The 24,458-nt window shown below is 39.4% G+C and overlaps 2 long non-coding RNA genes across 2 annotated transcripts in view; both read right to left on the bottom strand.

Moving 5' to 3' along the window:
• LOC137221513 (uncharacterized) overlaps positions 1-4,883 on the bottom strand; it is a 60,363-nt gene extending 55,480 nt beyond the window's left edge. Inside the window, exons 1-2 of the long non-coding RNA XR_010942047.1 lie at positions 4,852-4,883; positions 4,492-4,604 (exon numbers count right to left, since the gene is read on the bottom strand). This is a non-coding gene — a long non-coding RNA (uncharacterized lncRNA). The remainder of the gene's footprint in view (positions 1-4,491; positions 4,605-4,851) is intronic.
• A 1,825-nt stretch (positions 4,884-6,708) lies between these two features.
• LOC137221514 (uncharacterized) overlaps positions 6,709-24,458 on the bottom strand; it is a 276,726-nt gene continuing 258,976 nt past the window's right edge. The window contains exon 3 of the long non-coding RNA XR_010942048.1: positions 6,709-6,731. This is a non-coding gene — a long non-coding RNA (uncharacterized lncRNA). The remainder of the gene's footprint in view (positions 6,732-24,458) is intronic.

Raw genomic sequence — 24,458 nt, 5'->3', positions numbered from 1 at the left:
ATATGGTACACAGACAAGGAAAGCAGAGATTATAATTGGGTCAGCTATATGATTTGCAGGGTCAACTGAAAAATGAAAGTATGAAACCTCTTATTCAAAAATCAGCATAAAAGTACCATCAACACTAAAATGTAAAGCTTCTTGATATGCATGTGCTCTCTAACTTTAGCTTCCTGGTGAATAAGGAAGGGCTGAAAGTGAAGGAACTATGGGTTGCCCTGCCTTTCCCTTTCTCCCATGCTATCATTTTCATTATAAGTGGGTGGCTAACACAGGGAATTGATAAGCGTGGGAAAGGATGATAGGATTCCTTGCTCATTCTTCTTTCTTAGAACATCACTGCCTTTTTTCTGTCTTCAAAGCGAGTTCTAGAAAGCACGCCCTCTTGGGCTTGTAGATACCACTGCTTACTCAGTAGTAGATGTAAAGCATTGCAAATGTTTTATGTGAATGGGGCAGTTTAAGGAATGGCTGACACAGATACTGCATCGTTCTCCTCTGCTCAGGGGTATGTTCCATTGTCCCATGAGACTTCACTTCGAAACACAAATTCACAGGTGAAATTAATAGGAATTTCAAAATGGCCGTACCAGAACATTAGGTAAAGTACAGGGCCCTCCAGAGAGCAGGGTTGTGTGTAACCATACAGCTGTACACACACAAGGCTGGTCTGGATGAAAAAGTCCCGTGAGAAATTCCATGATCAAGACATACACAGGGTTCCATGGGAACAACTCACTAGAAGGGAAGAAGAGAAGAGGACTTTCCAAGGTGGGGAGGTGGCACTGGAGCTGAAGCCTCAAGGATGAGAAAGGCTTAGCCAAGCGAACAAAGGAGGAGGACAGCATTACAGTCGGAGAGTCAGCAGGTGCAAAGACACAAGGCGTTATAAAGCACCGCATGTTTGGGGAACTACAGCTGCTTGATGTGGCTGGAATGCTGATGGGCGTGGGATAGCAAAGGAAGCTGAGACTTAAGAAGTCCTAAAGGAACGTGAGTGTTAAAAGAAAGAATTTGAACTCTCCAGAAAGTGATGCCACACTATTGGAGCTGTGTAAGCAGAAAAGTGACATTAAAGGATTTGTATTCTCAAACATTCTCTCTGATGTTAATGTGGATGATGGGTTTGAAAGAGGGAAACTATAGCAAGAGAAGGCAATTGGAAGCCATTGCTTTGCCCCAAGAGAGAAGCTAAGACTGTGGAGTTCTTTAGTTTTGTCCCATTAAACTTAAAAATAAATCCATTAATTGAAAAAGGCAGACCCATATTAAGGAATGAGAGTTAAAATATTAACTGAAAAATTCACTAAAGCACAATGCCATAGCAATAACAATCGCTATGGAGTTGGGTTCTTATATCAACTTCTAAGCTACTCTCTTCAAAGCACTTGACAAATATGGCTTAGAGAAATGTTTTTCTAATTTGGCCTATATTCTATTATTATTCCGTGGTCCTTCCGTTGCCATTGCCAAGGGTTTACTGGTGAACAATTTTATGCTTTTTTTTTTTTTTTTTTTTTTTTTGCGGTACGCGGGCCTCTCACTGTTGTAGCCTCTCCCGCTGCAGAGCACAGGCTCCGGATGCGCAGGCTCAGCGGCCATAGCTCACGGGCCCAGCCGCTCCGCGGCATGTGGGATCCTCCCAGACCAGGGCACGAACCCGTGTCCCCTGCATCGGCAGGCGGCCTCTCAACCACTGTGCCACCAGGGAAGGCCCTATGCATGTTTTTGACTATGCTGGTTTACCTTAAAGCAAGAACTATGAAAAAAAATCTGCCAGGCAGGAGCTATGCTTCCAACATCATTTGGCTGTTGTATAAGTTCTGCTTATTTAACAATGCAAGGAGGTGGAGAACTGACGCAAATCTCCAGTCCATCCTGGCTTCCTCGCTTTTGATTTGTCTGTGCCCAAGAGCATTGATTTCCTACTTCTCTATACTTTCCACCTCTAATCCTTCCTATAAAATATTCCCCCATTAAATCTAATTAATCAGAGCAGCATTCTGTTACTTTTTTCATGTAGCAGCGCACACAGCAAATGATGATATCTGTATGACACACTGGGGTTAATGGACAAGGTCACCTGCAACTGTAGGGGCTGCTCTGGGGGGTTCTGGCTGCGTCAGTCCCCACCCACCTGCTCTGAGGGCCAAGGGAGTTGTTACTTCAGTGCACCTGCAAACTATTTGCCGCACAGCAGCCTGCCTCAGCACATAAACTGGGAAACTCTGTAATAAACAGTTTTTAGCCCTTCTGAGTATCATTGTTAACTAGTTTGCTGCTTCTCAAATGTTAATATGCTTATGCAACACCTGGGAGACTCATTAAAGATGCATATTCTGATTCAACAGATCTGAGATTCTGCATTTCTAACAAACCCCCAGATAACACCAGAGGGGTTCATGGACCATACTTTGTGTAACAAGGAACTGGATAGCTCATTAATACAACTTGCTCTGGAAACATTATAACATTTTGAAAAATTAATTTTGAAAAATTATAAGACTCATAAAATTTCTTGATTTTTACTATTAGTTACCAGAACACTAGAAACAGTATAAAACAGCCTCTTTCAAATTGTAGGTAAAGTCCAACACTCTTATTTGACTAAACCTGCCTTTTTTCCATTTACACATCTAATTAGAAGCTTCATACTATCGTTCTTGGTGACACACTAAAACCTATGTAAAGTGATTATAATCGACAGTTCCTATTATAAGGAAAAATTATCTGGAGTGCAGAGAACTACTAAATTTGGCTTTTGTATAATCAAAGAAAGATCCTTGTAAAAGAGAGGTGAGAGCTGATTATTTAGCAAGGCTTTTGTGCTAGGTTGAACATACTCAAAGAAACTCATAATTATTAAAATTAAATTATTAAAATTAAAAATTATTATATTCTCATGGTCCTTGATTTAGAGAAGTTCTGTCATTAAAAGAATCCCTTGACATTAAACAAAATATCCTTTCCTCCTCAGACTGTGACTAAAACTTTTTGCTCTAGAAACAGTTATTGTTTCTTTCCAACTGTCAGTGACTGCAGACTCAGGTGATATGTTCCATTTTCAAATGGAAATAAATTTAAAGGCAAATGTAAAAATGACTTTCAGATAAAGTGGAAAATGGCACTTAAGATAAACTCAATGGCTTTATAATTTTTTTGAAAGAGGAAATGAATTCCCAAATTTCAAAACATTTTGAAACTTAAACTTCTTATTTTATGCATACCAGTTTTTGAATAATACAAAGCATTGACATGCTATGTGACTGAAAGTGAAAAATACCTCTATTCAAATTCAAATTATGGAAAATTTGGGAGTTTTTACAAAAATGTTTATTCGTATATGACCCAAACACCTTACTTCAACCTCTTTGAAAAGTTTACTGAACATTTCGTCCATCAATTTTTGTAATATGAGCATTAGTTGAATATAAATTGATCCATAGGGAATGAATTTGACATTATTTAGAAACCTACTATCTTTAAAGTAATATAACTGAGCTCATTGTTTCCAGAATCCAAAGGTCTTTGGAAGGAAGGGCAGTTGCAATAATAAGCTTGAAAGGCTGGAAGGAAAACGTCTGTCTTTACAATACAGGGAAGAAAAAAGAATATGGGAGAAGATAACTTAGTGATTCTGGAGGCCTAAAAAATTACTACTTTTATTTGGACATAAATTATGAAAGTGAAATGCAGAATCCCATTACCATTTTACGGAGGTCCTCCTTCTAAGCAGAGCTAAAAAATGTGGTTGGGCTTTCTCCATCTGAAGCAACTAGGTGATCAATTTCATACCAATCCTTTCTTTGAAAATCGCACAGAGAAATCATGGCACCAAATGGATGAGTAGTTTTATGGTCAATAAATTGTTGTACATGGTGTTTCGCATTAGAGAAAAGGGCAATCAGATTTCATGCTTCAGAGTGTAAATTGATTACTCTCTTGGGATCTAAATATACATCATTTTTCTGGCCATTTTACTGTAATTTCATCCAGTTGGTAAGAGCACCTTTTTTTCTTATCTGCACTGAAATAATTAGACTTAGACCACTGCAGGTATAAAATGGCAAAACCTGTTGAACTTCCATCTTATTTTAATGAAGAAAATATAAATTTAACATGGGTTAGAACATCTACTTTAGTTGCAGGTATAGGTTTTGGTTAATGAAAGAAATAACAGCATTCTAGAAGCTATTGTTTCCCCTGAGGTGATTACAGTTTAGGTAGTTACACCCAGGTGGTGTCTGGATCATGGAACAAAAGTCTGAACAGCTAGAGTTTCAATAAGGAAAAGAAAGCTGAACTACATACACCTGTGACAAGCACTGTGCTACATACTTTGCACATATAATATTACAAGAAAGATTATATGTAAGAAAGACTGCTTTTCATAAGAATTGAACCTTTTCTGAAACAGCTAAGCAAAGCTTCCAGAATATTTCTTATTTAAATACCATACACAATTAGAACAAAAGTAAAGAATACTCTCACCTTAGTAGTATCAGGAATTTATCTTCAGTGTTTCTCAATCAGCAGTATCCTCTTAGCTTGAATATCACTGACTATTTCTTGAAGGTAAAACCTCTTTGAACATGTGCACAGAGCTGAAATTGTCAGTAGATTTACAATTTATCATGATTCATTATGCTCAACATTCTTATTAGTTACACATTTTCTACCCATCTTTCTGCTCAAGACACAGATGCATTTAACAAATCAAAGAAACAGCCGTCTTGTTCTGTGCCCCAACTATTCTCTCCTCACAAAGAGGAAACTCAAAATATTTACCAACTTACATGAGTAGCAACCAATCAAGAAATAATATTTCTAATGGTTTCTTCTTATACTTACCAGCATGACAATCCTTCCTCTAGTCAAGAAGTCTTCATCAGTCTCCCCAGTGAACCACTTTCAATCCTAGGTCTTTACCCTTTGAAAGACAGAATGCATTATTACGCTGTTGTATAGGATTTGCAAACTCTAGGCACCTGCAATAGACCTTCTGAGCTACAGAGACAATGGCTCTGGCAGCTGTAATGGGTTGCTGTTAAATATAAGTTAATTTTGCTTTTTATACAAAGAGCTGCTTTACTAGCTGATGTGGTGAATTGACAATGAGGGTCTTATTTTCTGAAAACAAAACTCTATTGCTTAAATAACCAGACCAATTATAGAAACAAATAACACTCTATGTTCAGTAATAGCTGAAGCAGCTTGATACAGTAAAAAGATCATAGGCTTTAAACTCTAATAAATCTGGGCTTGAAGGCAGTTTTCCTACCTCGGCGATCTTGAGCGTGTTCTGTAATATGGAGATAAAAGTACCTTAGGGTGTTCATTTGAGGTTTACATGGTAAATGTAACATATAGAGAGTGCTTAACAGAGTGACTGCTTAACACAGTAGGTGCCTCATGAATGGGACCTCTATTATTCCTCTTCTCCTCTTCCCTTTCTGAATTAACCCCTGATTAATAACCTACTTAATTAAGTAGATTATTGTTATTAATAACTTATTAACCTGCTCCTAGTAGGTCTGTATGTTTCTAGTCCCTTGGTAGGTTTTTATGAGACACCTGGAAGATTGGCCAGCTCTCTGAATGTCCTTCTGTCTCTCAACTTTTAGTTCCTCTACCAGAAACAGAATGCTGGGTGGAGCTCATCATAGACCTGATTGATTGTGATAATTCTCTCATTTTATACACATTTTGCTTTTCTTTAGGTCCAAACTCCAAGCCCCTGCCCCCCAACCACCTTGCTATGTATGATATTAAGACAAGGGCTCTGAGCAATTTTAGCAGAAGAGACCTGACACAGGAAGTGGGCAGAATGGAAGGAGAGGAGGCAGCTTGTAGTTCACGCACAGAGTTTGGACATTATTCTACAGGTTGTAGGAAGTTAGTTAAGAGTCTTAAGCAGTGGAGTAATAGGGATTATTCTGTGTTGGCAGATAGGACAAACTGAGGGTAAGAAAACTGGAGGCAGGGAAATCAATTGGGAATAATTCAAATGGGACATGATAAGGACCTAATCCAGTGGGACTGGGGACAGACAGGGGCTAGAGAGTTGAGATCATATATAATAAAATTAGTATATCAAAACATGAGGTCCAATTGGATATAGTGGAGTCTAGAAGACATCCAGTATAAAATAATTGCTTCTTCTGTAGCACACTGTATTAGTGGGCTAGGGCTACCACAGCAAAGTACTACTGACTGGGTGGCTTAGACAACAGAAGTTTATTTTCTTACAGTTCTGGAGGCTAAAAGTCCCAGGTCGAGGTGTCAGTCAGCTTAGTTTCATTCTGAGGCTTCTCTCCTTGGCTTGTGTATGGCCACCTTTTTTGCTGTGTCCTTCCATGGTTGTCCCTTAACCTGTGTTGTCTGTGTCCTGATTGCCTCTTCTTATAAGGCCACCAGTCATAACGGATTAGGACCCACGTTAACAGCCCCCTTTTAACTTAATGACCTCTTTAAAGGCCTATCTCCAAATACAGTTATATTCTAGGTTACCAGAACTTAGGGTTTCAATATATCAGTTTGGGGGGACACAATTCAGCCCATAACATACATATATTAATGGCAATTAACTGTAACAATATGTGCATACATCTGTGCTGGTTATTAAGTGACTGCCTCTCAGTTCCAAACCTACCTGTGATGCTGGAGCTGGGGACTTGGCCACTTTCCACTTTGCCAGCGGCTTGCTATTGAGGCTCTGCCGATAGGGGGCGCTAGAGAAAAATGACAAGGCCTGAGAGGGGAGGAGGGACCAGTTCATTCCTGTCTGCTTCTTGTCCCAGCAGCATCACCCCAAGAACACATCTTCACTCTGGCAGCCCACCTAGGTTCCAATATGCAGTTGTCTTTTCACCCTTTCAGAAGCAGCCTCCTTACACCCCCTCAGAAACACCAACACCATCCTGCCAGCACCTCTTCCTGGGTTCCGAGGGGCTCCTATTCCAACTTCTGGGTTCTAATGACCCCAGATTCTGCCTTGTGTTTCTCCCAGTCCTAGAGGTGAAAGCTGCTTCCTACATTTACTTTCTCTATATTACGTCTGTGTCCCTATTTGCCTTTTCAGTTCTCCAATGACTGTTAAACCAATTTCCTATATAATATTTTGTCTGTTAAAATAACTGGGGTGATTTGTTTTGTTTTCCTAACTGAACTAACATCTTTCTTTGTGAAATTTTTTCCTCCTTTGCTTCACGCAGTGACGGTATGGCCAGTTGTCTTATATTTACACAAAATAAATATTAGAGGAGTGAAGAATGGCCAGTGTTAGTTATCATCTAGGGGACATCAGAATTCCGTACCTATGAAAAACAGTAAGCAGAAAAAAATCAGCAACCATTATTAACTTTAACAGCTCTGTCTTGCAACTATGACAGAAGGTGCACCATAGAAGAAAGAGTACTAGATTTAGGTTAAAGGACCTTGTTCCTATTTGCTCCCTTCTACCTCCATCACTTACTGTTTGGTGTCTTCTCAGAACCTTGGTTTCTACTCACAGAGTTTACTGAAGAATTGAATAATAAATGCAAAAGTCTCATGACAATTCTATAACATAAACAATTGCACACTGTGTGCCTCTTAGCCTTCCTCCTTATTTTTGTATTTCGTACCCACAGTTCTCATAGTAAATTTGGGCAAAAAATGTATAAAAAAACAGTGGCACTAATATTTGTGGAACGCTTATCACATGCTAGACACCATGCTGAGTACTTTACGAATATTGTCTCCTTTGATCTTCACAAGAACCCTGTGATGACAATGCTATTATTATTCCCATCTTGCAGAAAGGGAAATTGAGGTAGCACTTAGAAAATGTGCCCATGTTAGGGTTCACCTTAAAGATAGTGGAACTAGAACTCGAACCGTAGCACTCAAACTCCAGATCTCTGTTGGAAAGTTTCCTAGCTCACTTAATTTCTCAGGATATGTTTGCAATAGAAAAAGAACTGAGTGCTTTAAGAAGAACTTCTTTCCTTCAAACAGAAATTGTCATGCAAGTCATTCACCAACCTTCAACTTAACTCCAACTCCCAGTAACAACTCCCTTTCCCCCAAAAAAATGACAGAAAAAAAATAAGAATGAAGGAAGAAGAATGATCAGATTCTGAAAAGAACAAAAGAGATTTAAATGTTCTAAGGTGGAATAAAGCGTTTTTGTTTTAAGGCGGGGTGTTCTGAAGGAGGTGTGGACCATTTAAAGATTTGAGAACTATATGAATTGACCATTCTAATAGTAATTTTTCAGGCTTCACTCATCCTACCTTTACTTTTCTGTTTTCCCTAACTTGTGATTTGGGGCAGTGATTATCACAAACTTTAGCAGTGAAATTTCCTATTTTCCAAATGATACTGAATCATAAAACAAACAAAACAGTGTTTTAATACACAGACTTATTTTATGCTTTGATATTCATAATATTTACTTAAACAGCCAATCAATGAGAATGTACATTAATACTTTGTTGGTTTTCAGTGTGTTAAAATTGGATATATATCACATATGAATGTGTTTGGTAGTTACTTTTTAATTACATTTAAAAAAATAACTATTTAAACATACTTTAAACACTTGCAACGAATGGTTGCTGGGCCCCTGAAGCACGTCTGAGGAAGTATCACAGTTTGCAAACCACTGATAGAGGGAAATGCAGGCATCCAGCCGCTCAACGCCATCCAGTACGTAACTAGATGGCATTCTCCCATTCCTGAGTACATTTATGCTGGCCCACGCTCCTAGCAAAGGAGCAGGCATCAGGCTCCATCGATCTTAGACACATAGTGTCACTTATCCATATGCTCAGGGTGTTTAATGCTGTGTCCCTATGCAGCCACAAATTAGTCACTTTCTGTTAGTGACTGTGAATATAAAGGAGGCATTTTCTGAACTATGGATCTTGTTTCAACAATTAGGGATAGACAAATGAATAATCATTTTTTCTTCATTTATTATGTGTCTAAATGAAATAGCTTCAGTTTGCGGTCTCTATACGTGCTAATGAAAACATTCCACCCCTTAAACCTGCTCCCAAAGTCCCAATTCTAAAATGAGGAGAGCAGATAAAAATAGGGTAGAAAACTTGCCCCCCGTTCCTTTTCTTCCTTTCTTTCATTGAGGTCACTGTGCTCAATTTATAGAATTACAGAATTTCAGAGCCAGAAAGAAACTCAGAAATCATGCAGACTAATGTGTTTATAATTCTCTATAAGAATTCCCCTACTAGCATTTCTGATGGCCTCCGATAGAACATTCCAGTGCAAGGAACTTACTACCTCATTATTCCATCCTCGGAAAGCAGGAATTTATGTAAAGTTCTCCCTTCCATTGCATATGCCACTGTTTAGCAGATCACTAGTTGATGGACATTCAGGTTGTTTCCAAGCTTTTTTCACAAATACGTTACTGTAAACATCTTGGTGATTATATTCATAATTCTGGGTTTATTTCATTAGTGAAGGCTCTCACAAGTGGAATTGCTGAGTCAAATTATACGTGCACCTTTTTAATTTTAATAGCTAATGCTGGATTACTTATCAAAAAGGTTGTGGTGGTTCATATACCACAAAAAAATGGCTATTTTCCCATTGGATTTTATCAAGCTTTTGAACTTTTGCCTACCCACCAACTGAATGTTTATTATCATCTATGTTTGGTCTTCTGAGATTTTTTTTTATTGTTGTTGTTGAATTGTTTGCCTATTTGTCTTTGGATGGTTTATAGCATCAATTTGAAAGAGCTCTTACTTGATTAAAGGTTGATCTTTCTACTGATACTCATGGAACTGAGTGTCTAACTTCTTTTTTTGTCATTGAAATATGTTTATTAAACACATAAAAGGAAAGGAAATAAAATAAAGCTCCTTTAGAATCATGCCAATCAGAGATAACTGTTGTTTCCAATTTGAGCTTTCTTTTTTAGTGTCTAACTTCTAACTATCCTGCCTTATCTTCTCTGAACAAATTCATTTCTCAGTGATTCTCTTAAGATGTGGTGCTTGCTCATAAATGAATATTTCACCCTAGAAGTGATCTGTATGGTATAGGGCCTTGCTCCTCAAAGTGTGGTTCCCTGACCAACAGAGCCAGCATCACCTGGAGACTTTTAGACCACAGAATCTCAAGCCCTATGCAGTGTCTGCTAAATCAGGATCTTCTGTTGTACAGGATATCCAAGTAATCTGCATGCACATTAAAATTTGAGAAACACTGTGACAGAGCATGAAGATCTTTACCTTTTGCCCGGGTTCTGAAATTTATATTAAAATTATCATAGCTTTTCAGGCCATAGCAACTAAGTCTTTTATTCTGCTATCAAATAAACTGTTGTTAAACTGTTTCCCCATCTGTATTCATTTATTAATATTTTCTAAAATACAAGATTTTACCCTTATTCTCATTAAATTTCATCGTATTCATGTCAACTCATAATTCTGATTTATGATACACTTTTTGGATATTGAATCTGTATTTTAATATAGAGGTTCCCATTACTCAGTTTTGGGGGAAATTAATCTAAAACTTCGAGTAAGTATGTGTGGTAAGACCCCAGATAAGTCCCTTATGGATATGTTAAATCCAGTTAAGGTGAATTTTAAGATAAGGCCTAAGGGGAAAGAGAAAGAAGGATATCTTCATAATATAAACATTTAACTGAAGATATTTATGCATGTGGCAGTACTTTACTGACCTTGTTATTTTTTCAAAACAATCACCTGTTGACCTCTCATCCTCACCAGCTGCTTCTATGACAGATCCAGGCACCAAGTCACAGAAGAAACTTCGGGATTGTTTTGATGTCTCAAAGCAGCAATGCCTGGGAACCATTAGTGCAATGATGACTTTGGCCCCTGGAATGACTAAGTTTCTAAACACAGAAAGGAGACATTTAAGAACCAAAGACAACTCCTCTTTTAAAAATACACTCAACCACTGGTCTGGACAAGATGGTGTAGACCTCTTTCTCCTTGCTCATTCCCCTAAATATAACTATAAACTCAACTGGAAATAACTCAATAGACAGCCAAAGGAGACGTGATGGGTGGTAAGAAGGAGGGAAACTTGTTTGGGACCCCCAGACAGAAGAAACAGCATAATGGCAAGGCATCTTGCAGGCCTTACCCAACAGGTGATCCAGACTCAGCATTTCCCTGGCCTCCAACCTAGCAATAGATAGCAACCCAAGTGGACTCATTCCTGCCCTGGGTTGAAAGGGAGCTCCTCTGAAAACATCCTTCTGAAACCAGCCTGACACCTTGGGTAAGGGGAATAGAGCTAGAGACCCTCCTAACAATAAGTGGCCAAGAAGTGCTCTGCTTCATTGTCAGGCTAGAGACTACCCTTCCCACCTCCCAAATACCAAAGCTAGTGGGAAGAACTGGCAAGAGGGACCCGTAACAACATGTGACTCTACTGGGGAGCCTCTCTGACCCCATGTACCCTATCCAGAGAGATCATGGAGCTGGGGTGGGGGTATCTTTAAGGGAATCCTACCACAACAAGTGCCTAAAGCACCTCCCTACCTCCTCTCGCCAGAGACTCCTTTTCTCCACTGGGACAATTATCAAAATCAGGAATGAAATAGTAGATATCACTACAAATCCTGCAATCATTAAAAAGATAATAATAGAATATTGTGAACAACTTTATGATCATAAGTTTGATAACTTAGAAGTTAATCAATTAGTTGAAAAACCTCAAAATTCCAAACTTCAACCAAAATGAAAGAGATGATCCAACTAGCCCCCATAATAATTTAAAAAATTAAATTCATAATGAAAAATTTTATGAAAAATAAACCTCCAGACTCATATGGTTTAACTGGAGAATGGTACCAAATACTTAAAGAAGAATTAACACCAATTTTACACAACCTTATCCAGAAAATAGAAGAAGGAATACTTTCCAACTCATTTTTTCAGTCCATTACCCTGATAACAACCAGACAGATATGGTACACAAAAGAAACTACAGATCAATATCTCTCATGAATTTAGTTTAAAAAAAGAAATCCTCAACAAAATACTAGCAAATCAAATCTAAACATGATTTAAAAGAATTATACACCATGACCAAGTGGATTTATTCCAGGTAAGCAAGACTGGTTCATCATTCTAAAATCAATCAAGGTACTTCATCAGAACAACAAAGTTGTTTAAAAATCAAGAAAAATCATATGGTCATGTCAGTTGACACAGAAAAAGCATTTAACAAAATCCAACACCCATTCAGGATAAAACCTTTCAGTAAGTTAAGGAACTACCTCACCTTGATAAGTTGCATCTACAAAAATCCTACAACTAACATGATACTTAGTGGTGCAGAACTGAACGCTTTTCCTCTAAAATCAGGAACAAGGGAAGGACATCTACTCTTACCATTCTATTCAATACAGTACTGGAACTTCTAGCCACTGAAGTAGGTTGAAGAAAAGAATAAAGGCATACAGATTGGAAAGGACTAAATGAAATAATTTCTGTTTACAGATGACATGACTCTCTACGTACAAAATCCCAAGAAATGAAAAAAAAACATTCCTAGAATTCATAAGTGAGTTCAACAGGTCATAGCATACAAGATCAACACACAGAGATCAATCTCATTTTTGTATCCTAATAATAATGTTAAGCTGAATTTAAATTACAAAATACTTAAGTATACACTTAACAAAATACATACAGGATCTGTATGCTGAAAACTAAAAAGTGCTGATGAAAGAAATAAAAAAAGACTCAAATAAATGAAGAGGTATACCTGCTTCTAGATTGGAACAGAGTGAAGATTGCAATTCTCCCCAAAGTGATCAATAGGTTTAATTCAATTCCTATCAAGACCCCAGCAAAGTTGTTTGTTTGTTTGTTTATGACATAGACAAGCTTATTCTGCCATTTATTTGAAAAGCATAGGCAGAGGGATAATAGACACATAAATCAATAGAACATAATAGGGAACCCAGAAATAGACCCACACAAATATGCTGACCTAGTTTTTGACAAAGGCGCAAAAACAATTTTATGGAGGAACACTGTCCTTTCAACAACTGATGCTAGGGCAATTGGACATCTGTAGGCAAAAAGATGAACCTTGACCTAAACTCCATACCTTATATAAAAATTAACCAAAAATGGATCATGGACAGAAATGTAATAAAACTATTAGAAAAAAAAAGGGAAAATTTTGGGAATCTAGGGTTAAGCAAAGAGTTCTTAGATTGACATAGAAAGTATAATCCATAAAAGGAAAAATTGATACATTGGATCTCATCAAAATGAAAACTACTGCCATGTGAAAACGCTTCTTAAAAAGATGAAAAGATAAGCTACACAATAGAAGAAAATATCAATATTTGCAAACCACATATTCAGTGAATGACTAGTACCTAAAATATATAAAGCACTATCAAAACCAAACAGGACAAAACCAATCAATCCAATTAGAAGATGGGAAAATATATGAGGGTTTGGATAACAAATTTTGAATATTTAGAGTGGAATACTATTCAGCAGTCAAATTGTATTAACATTTAATGAAATACTAAAGCATATATCATGGAAAAATCTCAGAAGCATCATGCTGATCAAAAGAGGTCAGAGAAAAGAACATATGCTTTCACTCTAGAACAGGCAGAGTTAATCTATTATATGGAATCAGAAGACTGGCTGCTGGAAGGACTGGTGGGTGGGATTGTCTGGGAAGGAGCACAAGGGAACTTTCTAAGTATCAATATCTTCTATCTTGTTTGTAGTGTGGGTTACATGGGTATGTGCATGTGTCAGTGTTCATCATTTATGACCTGTGCTTGTCATTTTATATAAATTATACTTCATTAAAAAGAAGTATTTTAGAAGTATCACAAAATAAAAAGAAGAGAAACCAAATTTCAAGGTGACTGAAGATGCCTTGAAGTTCAAATTTCTGATCTTCTGGGGACTCCCATAAAGATCTGGTAGAAAACCATCTGGCTCTAACCCAGTTGAGTCATCACACCTAGTGCACAGTCCAAGGGCATAAACCATAAAAGGTAAAAAAAAAAAAAAAAAAAAAAATCACCTTAAAGGGATAGACTCAGTAACCACAGCAGTTACCTACATCATTGTCCTTCAATATCACAGCTTTTGTCCTTCTTCCCAGTTAGTCATCAAGTAGCCTGTTCCTGTCACCACTCAACACCCTGCCTGGTTTATTTCTATTTTGTCCTGAACACACTTGTTATTCATTTGACCTTTCTTCCTGCTGTCTTACCACGTCCCACCAGGCTGTGCATAATGCTGTGAGCCATATCCTCTAGGACTGTAGACAGCTGGTAGACAAATACAGACTCCCTTCAGCTCTGGCAGGCTCACAGCTGCTCTGCTGGCTGGCAAATAACTGAGGAAAGAGTAAGCCTGTCCAAGGTGCAGAGATTAGCAGCAAGCAAGCTTTATTTTCAGCCAAGGGACCTATGCAAGCCTTGTTTTCATGTCCAAGTCAGATGTAGCTGGAGGGGATAGGGGAAAGGAAGACCAAGAGATCCCAAGCTCAACACAAAGGTGTTATTGAATGGTTTTCCTTAAAAACCCTCTCCAGGGTTGTGGCCTTGAAGCATATTAAACTACCTGACTTACAGCTATTCTACAAAGTAAAGTGTTATAAGAATAGCACAAGTTATATAATCAGAAAGGATCAGGTTCAAATTCTATATCTGTAACTTACTGTGTGAATATTTTGCAGGCAAATTCTTTAGCTTCTCTGAGCCTCAGTTTCCCCATCTGTCAACTCTAGAAAGCAACACTTACCTGACAGGGTTGGTATTGGATTTAAGTGTTTAATGTTTATAAAGTTATCATTGCTGGCACATGGTAGATGTCCATTCACTTATTAACTAATTCATTAATTCCACTCAACAATTCGTTTACTAATTAATCCTATATTTACATATTCAACAGTAAACACTGAGCACCTCGTACATGCTAGGCACCATTTTAGAATACATCAGTAAGCACAGCAAAGCTCCTACCCTCATGGAGTTTACATTCCATTTGGAGAGATAGGCAATGAACAAGTAAGTGAATAAGCACGTAATAGAATGACAGGGAGTGATAAGATCTATAAAGGAAAGTTAAGCAGGGTAGGGGTATAGAAATTGGCACAAGATGTTACTTTTGATCAAAATCCCCCTTTGTGGAGATCGTAATGGAATAGAGACCAGCCTGGTGTCAAGGAGCAATGGACTGAAAAATCTGTGACTCCTTTCCTCCTTTCTTCCTAGAATGGTTATTGCTATCGGAAAACTTATCAAGCATGCTGACTCCATTCAACAGACAATTATCACCATCCCCAGGTGAATGGCCCTAGATCAAAACTCAACACGCTTCTTTACCAACTTCATCCTTCCACAAGCCCCATCGATAACTACATGGAATATTTTCAAAATGAATAGTATTGATATGTCAAATAAATCAACAACAAAAAGATGAGCAGAGAATATTTGTGTGAAGAAGAGAGAATCAGGTTCCACCCTTTTTCTGATGAAAGTGGAAAGGTATTAATGAGAAAGTGAGTTAAGCCTCCTGAGGTGTTAAGTCCCGAATGACTGAGCAGCCTCTTTACAAGTCCCCCACTGCACTCCCCCAGCACCTATCTCCCTGTTGCAGTGACGAGCCCTGCAAAACACGGAGCCAGAATGAGGTCCAGGTTTTAATACTTTCGATATAGCTCTGAACTTGGACCCGTTACAAATGACAGCTCTGGCTTCTTGGACCACTCCTTAACGCCTACCATTCAATTTCAGAGGCTAAGACACTCCAGCAGTTTGACAGAATTAAGCTCTCATAATATTATCATGCAGAAAGACCCCAAATTCATAACACCGTTCAAAGTTATGGGGGATCACCAGACTGCTAATCAAAAGTTGGGAGCATTGGGCTTCCCTAGTGGTGCAGTGGTTGAGAGTCCGCCTGCCAATACAGGGGACACGGGTTCGTGCCCTGGTCCGGGAAGATCCCACATGCCGTGGAGCGGCTAGGCCCATGAGCCATGGCCGCTGAGCCTGCGCGTCCGGAGCCTGTGCTCCGCAACGGGAGAGGCCACAACAGTGAGAGGCCTGCGTACCACAAAAAAAAAAAAAGTTGGGAGCATTGACATTGAACTTTTTGGTCAATGATGATGTTGGCCTAAGGGTCATCTAAGTTCACCACTTCACTTAACCAGGTTATTCTGTCTAAAAACCAGATAAACTTGGGTCACCTTGTGGTCAGTTTCAGTACTTTATGGCACTCAAAAGGAACACCAGTTTAATATTCTCCCAAAATTAGTGAAAATTGATGTAAATCTTTGCTGAAGTTGGTTAGAGAAATGCTAAAGAGGGGAAACTCATTATAGGGCACACTGAACATGTCTTAAGGATCCTCTTTAACTTCTTTGTATTTTCAATACAACAGTGCAGAATATTCATTACAGAAGGGGCTTCCCTTAAATGTCTCTGTTCTTTTCCGTCCCTTCCCCAGCTCTATCATTTTTTAGCCTTTTTCCTTCATTCCCTCTCTCTTTCATCTTTATATTCAATTGTCCTTATTTGAGTTCCAGGACCATTCTATCGTAAACTAATCTAGCTTTTCTGTATCCTTCCAATTCAGCCACTATTCCCTTTTCCTTGATCTCTACAACAGTAATCTAGGCCATAGCTCCATGATCAGTGAAGAAAAGGGAATTCCCAGCTAGTACGATGGGAGGAAGTTGCGAATACATGAACGCTATTATTTTTATTGGTCTTGAAAATCATTTCATAAACATTTTTGAGGGTCTACTCTGTTGGGCACATGTTCACAGGGGTAAACAAGACACAAGCATTTTTTCCCAAGGATCTTAAGGCTCTCACAGTCTGGGGAGGCAGACAGACAAGTTTATGAATGTGGTTCTCAACCACAGTGCTGTCAACATTCACAAGTGAGCTACCGATTTTAGATCAAGCTACAAATTTATTTTTGTTATATCTGAGGATACAGCCTGTCACTGTGATGTCAGTCAGATGGAATTAGACTGAGGTCTTAGACTGAGATATGTGGTTGAGAGACAGGAGCCACCTGCTTTAAGCAAATGAAACAGGTGAGGCATAATGTCAAACCAGGGCCATAATCAGATGTCTAGTTTACTGGCTCTGAGGAGAAATGGGCTCTGTGCACATATAAGAGGGTAGGCAGGAAGCGAATCGCTCTATTCAAACAGTAAAACAGCGCGGGGGGGGGGGGGTCCAATGGAAAAATGCAACAACCGTGGGTGCTTTTATAGGCACCTTGAGATATTCCACTGGAGCAGTCATCATGTTGTCACTATTGATGACTTGTTTATGGCTGTTTTGAGACTTTTACTTGCTTCAGATGAGACCTTCCCAAATTCTAGTATTCCTAAGTTAGCAGTAAAACAAAACAAGTTGAGAATCACAGAAGAGCAAATTGACGATACTTCTTGAATGCCACACATGTCACATTTTTGTGGCAGAAACAGAACTCCAAGTGAGGAGGTCTCTTACTGTGTCTGTTTCTTTCAAGGGCTGGAATGTTGGGAATGGTTTTTGAATATGTCTATTTCAGCAGGGAGGTGTTCCATAAAACGAAGTTTATTTCTATTGGTTTGGCACCTAGAAACCCTCAGGGAGTTTCTTCCACTCATTATCCTAAATGTGTAACAGCAATAGCTGAGGAGGTGACAACCTTAGGTTTGGCACCACGGGATGGCGGGTCCTGAGGAGAGCTGGTCTGTACAGAGTATTGCTGCTGCTTTGTGCCAGGGCAGTCTTCTATTTTTGGCTCTGACACAACAACAAAGGCTGTTTCTGTGCTGATTTCGCACATGTATATTATTCCCTTTCCATGCAACTTCCAATGTCCCTTCTGTTTAGTTTTTGTTAACAATATTCTTCATAAGTATAGATTTAGTTATGATACATGGTGGCAGAAATCCAGTCTTTAGCTGTCTTTTACCAGCCCTTTGAATTATTCCCTTGTGCAACAAGCAAAGAAAGTAAACATTCCCATGAAAAATGAAAGAAACATGCACAGAAAGAAGGAAGAAGGAAGCACGTTACTTCTTGGTGCTTGGAGGCAAAATATAATGCCAGAATACTCCCCAACCTTCTCAGTATTAAAGGGATAAATCAGCCACCTTTACCTTCTGCCTCTTAATGGCAAACAGTGAAGGAACATCTGTCAAACATGTATGGCGGTGTGAGAGTCTCTGGAGGGCTAAGCAATCCACCAACTTCCTGGTGTGGATTCAGCCTCGATTCAGAGCCAGAGACACCTGCTTGTCCCTCCCCACTTACAAACATTAAAGTCTCTCCCCTACCCAGAAAAGAGGTTTCCAAACTGGGTTCAGTCCAAAAGTGCCCTTTCTTCAAAAGAAATTCTGACCCAAAGTTCAAGAAGTCTAAATCGATGGAGTCAATAAAACCAAAGTTCCTCTGGTTAAATCAGGAAAATGCATGTCACCTGCCCCCTCCCTCTCCATGGGACTTGGAAGCTCTGCTAAAGCAGGGTTTAATAAAAGATTCATTGCAGCCCTATTTACAATAGCCCGGAGATGGAAACAACCTAAGTGTCCATCATCGGATGAATGGATAAAGAAGATGTGGCACATATATACAACGGAATATTACTCAGCCATAAAAAGAAACAAAATTGAGCTATTTGTAATGAGGTGGATAGACCTAGAGTCTGTCATACAGAGTGAAGTAAGTAAGAAGGAGAGAGACAAATACCGTATGCTAACACATATATATGGAATTTAAGAAAAAAAAATGTCATGAAGAACCTAGGGGTAAAACAGGAATAAAGACACAGACCTACTAGAGAATGGACTTGAGGATATGGGGAGGGGGAAGGGTAAGCTGTGAGAAAGCGAGAGAGAGGAATGGACATATATACACTACCAAACGTAAGGTAGATAGCTAGTGGGAAGCAGCCGCATAGCACAGGGAGATCAGCTCAGTGCTTTGTGACCACCTGGAGGAGTGGGATGGGGAGAGTAGGAGGGAGGGAGACGCAAGAGGGAAGAGATATGGGAACATATGTATATATATAACTGATTCATTTTGTCGTAGAGCAGAAGCTAACACACCATTGTAAAGCAATTATACTCCAATAAAGATTTAAAAAAAAAAAGATTCAAATCTTTAGGTGACTCTGAAACATCCATTTTGTCTGGTTCCAAATTACCCTGCCCGTATCATGCCCTCCCTACATTCCAGATACTGCACACTCTAACATTGACATGAAGACGCCAGCAGGTCTTAAGTTCCCCCCTCTGACCCTACTTCCCCGTCCCTCCCACCATGGTCCACCAGTGTTTGTTGAATTAATGCGTTAGGAGAGCATGTACATGAAAAGGAGGATACAAGGCAGAGCCTACTCTCAAGGGACACGTTAGTCAAGAGAAAAATCTAAGAGCATGTAAGGAAAACGCTGAACAGCCAGCTGAGTGGAACGCTCCCCACCCCGGTTTCCAAAAGCAACAGCCAATCAGAGAACACCCTATGGAGGAAGGGTAGCTGGCAGTTTCTCAACGGATGAATGAGGATTGGGTAGGTAGAGGGAGGGTATGGAGGTGAGAATTAGTAATGCCATTTTGTGGTCAGGGAGGAGAGAAGACAGTCTGGCAGGAAGGAAGGGTTGGCATTGAGAGAAAGAGGAGCTAAGTGTGGATAGATATGCTGGAGCGAAACTGTGGAGGGCGCTACAAATCAGGGAGAATTAGGTGTGGTCTGATTTTCAGTGGGGAACCATCATCTATTCTTAACTAGGAGAGTGACATGATGAAAGTGGTAAATCAAGATCTTGAGGAGAGGAATAATACGATTTGAGTCATAGACGAATAAAATGAGTCTCGCAGTGTTATGCTGACGAAAGAGAGTGGCTAGAAGGCTGCTTAAATAATGAATGAGCTCTCTTCTTTCCTGCTGATAAAGAGATGTATGTGCCTACACTGAGATTCAGAAACTCCCACATAATTTGCAGCAAGTGCTGACACCAATTCTTGCGGCCATTCTTGTGCAGATGAAAGCAACCCAATGTTGGGTTTAAAACAAATTCGTATGTTTGCAAACAAGTACTTTTGAGAAAAAAACATAAAGCATTCTCACTGTTTTACAAACTCAATGACAGTGTCTATTTTTAAACTCCATTTGTATACTCAATTACAGTTGTGGCAGGTTTTTCTTTTAATTTTAACAGCTTCAATTTTTAAAACTTCCAGTTGTAAGTGCGTTGGTTTCGGTACCTGTTTCCTGGCAGTAGTAGGGGTCACGTGTGGTTTGTATGTATTTTTAAGTTGTTAACCCTTTCCATCCCTCTGCCAGCTCTAGACTTTAGATGACTTGAGGCTATTCTTTCTTTCTAAGACCGCTTCGTGCCTAGCTCAGTGCTCTGGAAATAGTGACCAGCAAGTGAATATGTGGGTTGTGATGCTCTCAGAACACATTTCCAGCAGGTTCCATTTCTCTTTGCAGAGATTTCTAGCTTTCTTTCTTAATTGTCTGTGGTTCATCCTGTTTGAAGAAGCGGCAGAAGCTGCTTCTGGTTGTTTTCTCCAATTTCATGTCATCACTGATGGATTAGCATCACCCTGTCACATCTTCTCACTCATTTTTCCCCTTCCTGTTTTGCTTTTGGGGCTCATCTGCTTCATTACCATCTTCATTTGGAAGAGAAGGGATTACATTAAGGGAACAATGGAATCAACAAGTCTAATATACGAATCAGACAAATTCCTAAAGTGCTTTTCTCCAAGGCAGAATTTGTACACAGAAACTCATATTCATTAGGCTAAAGGCAGAGCATGTCAAGCTAGTTGCAGGTTTAATAGAGAGGTCAGACCCTTTTCTCTCTGTCATTCCTACTGACGACATCATTAGAGCTACAGTAAAATAAGAGAATGTCACAGAATGTCAGCCTAGTCATAGTGCAACTGTTCTTTTTTCATTAGTGACTCAGCTGGTTGCTATGGCAACCCCACTCTAGTATCAAGGATACTAGGGCCGATGCTTTCTGCCTCTATTTTCAGTTAGGATAAATTGTGCTCCCACCTCATGGGCTCCTGCCACGATATTTATTTTTGGGTCATGATAATAGAGGCAGTTGGAAATATGTCTGTTGAAAACCTAGCCAGGCAGAGAGCCTTCCCACTAAAAGGGAGAGTGAATATAGGATTTCTAGGTTTGATTTGAGCACCAATTATCCTGTCGGAGGGAAGGTATTCCCTCCTGCCCCGTCAGTCTCGTGGGGAGACTGCAGACCTCTCAGGTACTCGTTCTTCGCTTTCTCTAAAGCTGGTCGGCTGGCTCCAGAAAAATTAGGCAATCTATTTTCCGTGCTCCTCCCTGACTCTCCCAAGGGTCCATCTATTTAAAAGTTCCTTCTGAGTGGGCTCAGTACCACTTCATTTATCCACTCCCTCATTTATTTATTAATTTCAGAGTAATTAAAATGGACCAAGCATCGTGTTAAACAGCACATTTTGCTGCTGATTTGGGGTCTAGCTATTCACATTAGCTAGAGGGAGGGCCAGAGAGGGAAGCAAGAGTATAAATAAATACTTATAATACCATGTGATACATGTTTTAGTTGAGGTCTGGGCATGAAACTTCCATTGAAAGTTCAGAGGAAGGAGAGAGTAACTCTACCTGGGTGAGTTGGTAGATACTTCAGAGAGGAGATGATATTTAAGTTGGGATTTTAACAATGTGTTCTCCAGTTGAAGTCCTCACTGAGTCAGAGCTGAGGTGAGTCTGAAGGACTTTGGTGACAGCAAAGAGTTACCTGGTTGAAAGTCTGCTTGCTCTTTCAAAGTATATTAATCCTCCTGAACTCAAAGTATTTTGCTGGCTACCAGGGTGAGTTTCTGTTTTAAAAAAGGTAAAACTTTGGAAAACAAAGCAAGCTTCAGGCAACAGTCTTTGGATTCAGAGCAGACCCAAGTGAAAAAGTTGATGGATGTGAAGATGTTGTTGTCAGTTAATCTTTTCTCTGGAATTGATATATTGTGAAAGGCATCCATTATATCTCTGAAGCAAACACAAAATGATACTGAACCAAAGTGTTCTATACTCCTTACAGGTGGTGGGGCATAAAAGGATCCTTCATTGCACCTATTTTGACACAAAACTAAGGTATTTGGGGACCCTATGGGATTAACAAAAACACCTCTCTCTCTTGCATATCAATCATTGTTCAGAAGTAGAGGCAACAGCCTAATGAAGCCATCACGTAGAAGGCAGTGTTCTTTTTGAAATGTATCATGGACCAGGGCCTCTTTACGGAACCAAAATGATATTTATTGTGGACTGGAAAAGTCCTTTCCTACTGAGCCTGTGTCACTACGTAGCACAGATATTCAAGCAGCACCTTCTAAAATGAATGCTCTCCACAGCCTGCCGACAGCAAAGTGTGTTGCCAACAGTCAGGGAAATGCAAGAAACATGAGTGACTGTGTCTGCGGAACAGATCAGGACACGGGTCTGTGTAGGATCAAGGGGCCTCACGCACGTCATCTGCCTGGACCCTTGAACGGGAAGGGCAGGCATGGTACGGAGAGGAGGCTCCTTGCCAAACTGTGTTCCTTAAAATCCAATTAGCAATGGAATCCAGCAACTGCAGCAGCAAGCAACACCAGCATACTGTAATCTTTTAAAAATAATTTATAAAAGTGACACATTTTTGCATAGGTAATATATATGATACAAAATTCAGAAAGTATCTAAATGTAGACACAGTTCAAGTATGCCTCACACCCACTCCCGACAGTTCAATATTTCACTTCCTTGGAGAAAACCACCACTACTATCAGTTTCTTGTGTCTCCTTCCAGGGATCTCATGCTTACAGACACACATAAATGTTTATGGAAATAGTATAATACTATGCAAATTTTCTGCAGTTTGATTTTTTTTTTTTCACTTAAAAATATTTCTTGGACATCATTCCACATTCCCAATGAGCTGCCTTTTTTTTTTTTTAAATGAGCTACATCGTATTCCATTGAATGGACATATCATAAGCATTTAACCAATCCCACCTTAATGGACATTGTCTTAGTCCCTTTAGGCTGCTATATATAGACTGGGCAGATTATAGAAAACAGAAATTTATTTATTACAGTTCTGAATGCTGGAAGTCCAAGGTCAGGATGCCAGCATGGTCAAGTGAGGGCCCTCTTTTCGGTACATAGCTCGCATTTTCTTGTTGTGTCCTCACATGATAGAAGGGGTGAGGGATCTCTGTGGGCTGTCTTTTATAAGAATAAAATAACCCCCTTCATGAGGGCTCCATCCTCATGACATAAGCACCTCCCAAAGGCCCCACTTCCTAATACCATCATCTTTGGGGGTAGGATTTCAACATATGAATTTTAGGGGGACAAGCCATACCAGACATTGAAGGTAACTTTCAATCACTAGCTATCACAAATAGTGCAATGGGTACAAGTATATCAATGGTAAAATTTGTAGAAGTACAAGTGCTGAGTGAAAGAGTGTGTGTACATGTAATTTTAATAATTTTGCAAAACTACCTATGGTTTAAGTTGTATCATATTTCACACCCACCCAATGTGTGTGAGTTTATTTCTCGACACCCTATCACAATGTGTTATAAAACTTTTTGCTCAGTACTTCAATTTGAAAGGCAAAAAACCACATTTCATTGTAGTCTTAATTTATATTTCCTTTTTTTAACATCTTTATTGGAGTATAATTGTTTACAATGTTGTGTTAGTTTCTGCTGTATAACAAAGTGAATCAGCTATATGCATACATATATCCCCATGTCCCCTCCCTCCCCTGCTCCCTATCCCACGCATCTAGGTGGTCACAAAGCACCGAGTTGATCTGCCTGTGCTACGCAGCTCTTTCCCACTAGCTATGCACTTCACACTTGGTAGTGTGTATATGTCAATGCTACTCTCTAACTTCGACCCAGCTCACCCATCCCTCTCCCCGTGTCCTCAAGTCCATTCTCTACATCTGCATCTTTATTCCTGTACTACCCTTAGGTTCATCAGAACCATCCCTCCCTTTAGATTCCATATATGTGCTAGCATACCGTATTTGTTTTTCTCGTTCTGACTTACTTCACTCTGTATGACAGACTCTATGTCCTTCCACCTCACTACAAATAACTCAATTTCATTTCTTTTTATGGCTGAATAATATTCCATTGTATTTATGTGCCACATCTTCTTTATCCATTCATCTGTCGATGGACACTTACGTAGCTTCCATGTCCCGGCTATTGTAAATAGTGCTGCAATGAACATTGTGGTACATGACTCTTTTTGAATTATGGTTTTCTCAGGATATATGCCCAGTAGTGGGATTGCTGGGTCATATGGTAGTTCTATTTATAGTTTTTTAAGGAATCTTCATACTGTTCTCCATAGTGACTGTATCAATTTACATTCCCACCAACAGTGCAAGAGGATTCC

Source organism: Pseudorca crassidens, chromosome 3 (genome assembly GCF_039906515.1).
Source record: "Pseudorca crassidens isolate mPseCra1 chromosome 3, mPseCra1.hap1, whole genome shotgun sequence".
In the NCBI taxonomy this organism is placed as follows: Eukaryota; Metazoa; Chordata; class Mammalia; order Artiodactyla; family Delphinidae; genus Pseudorca; species Pseudorca crassidens.
Note: the sequence above shows the minus strand (reverse complement) of the source record. Positions and strands in the feature narration are given on the sequence as shown.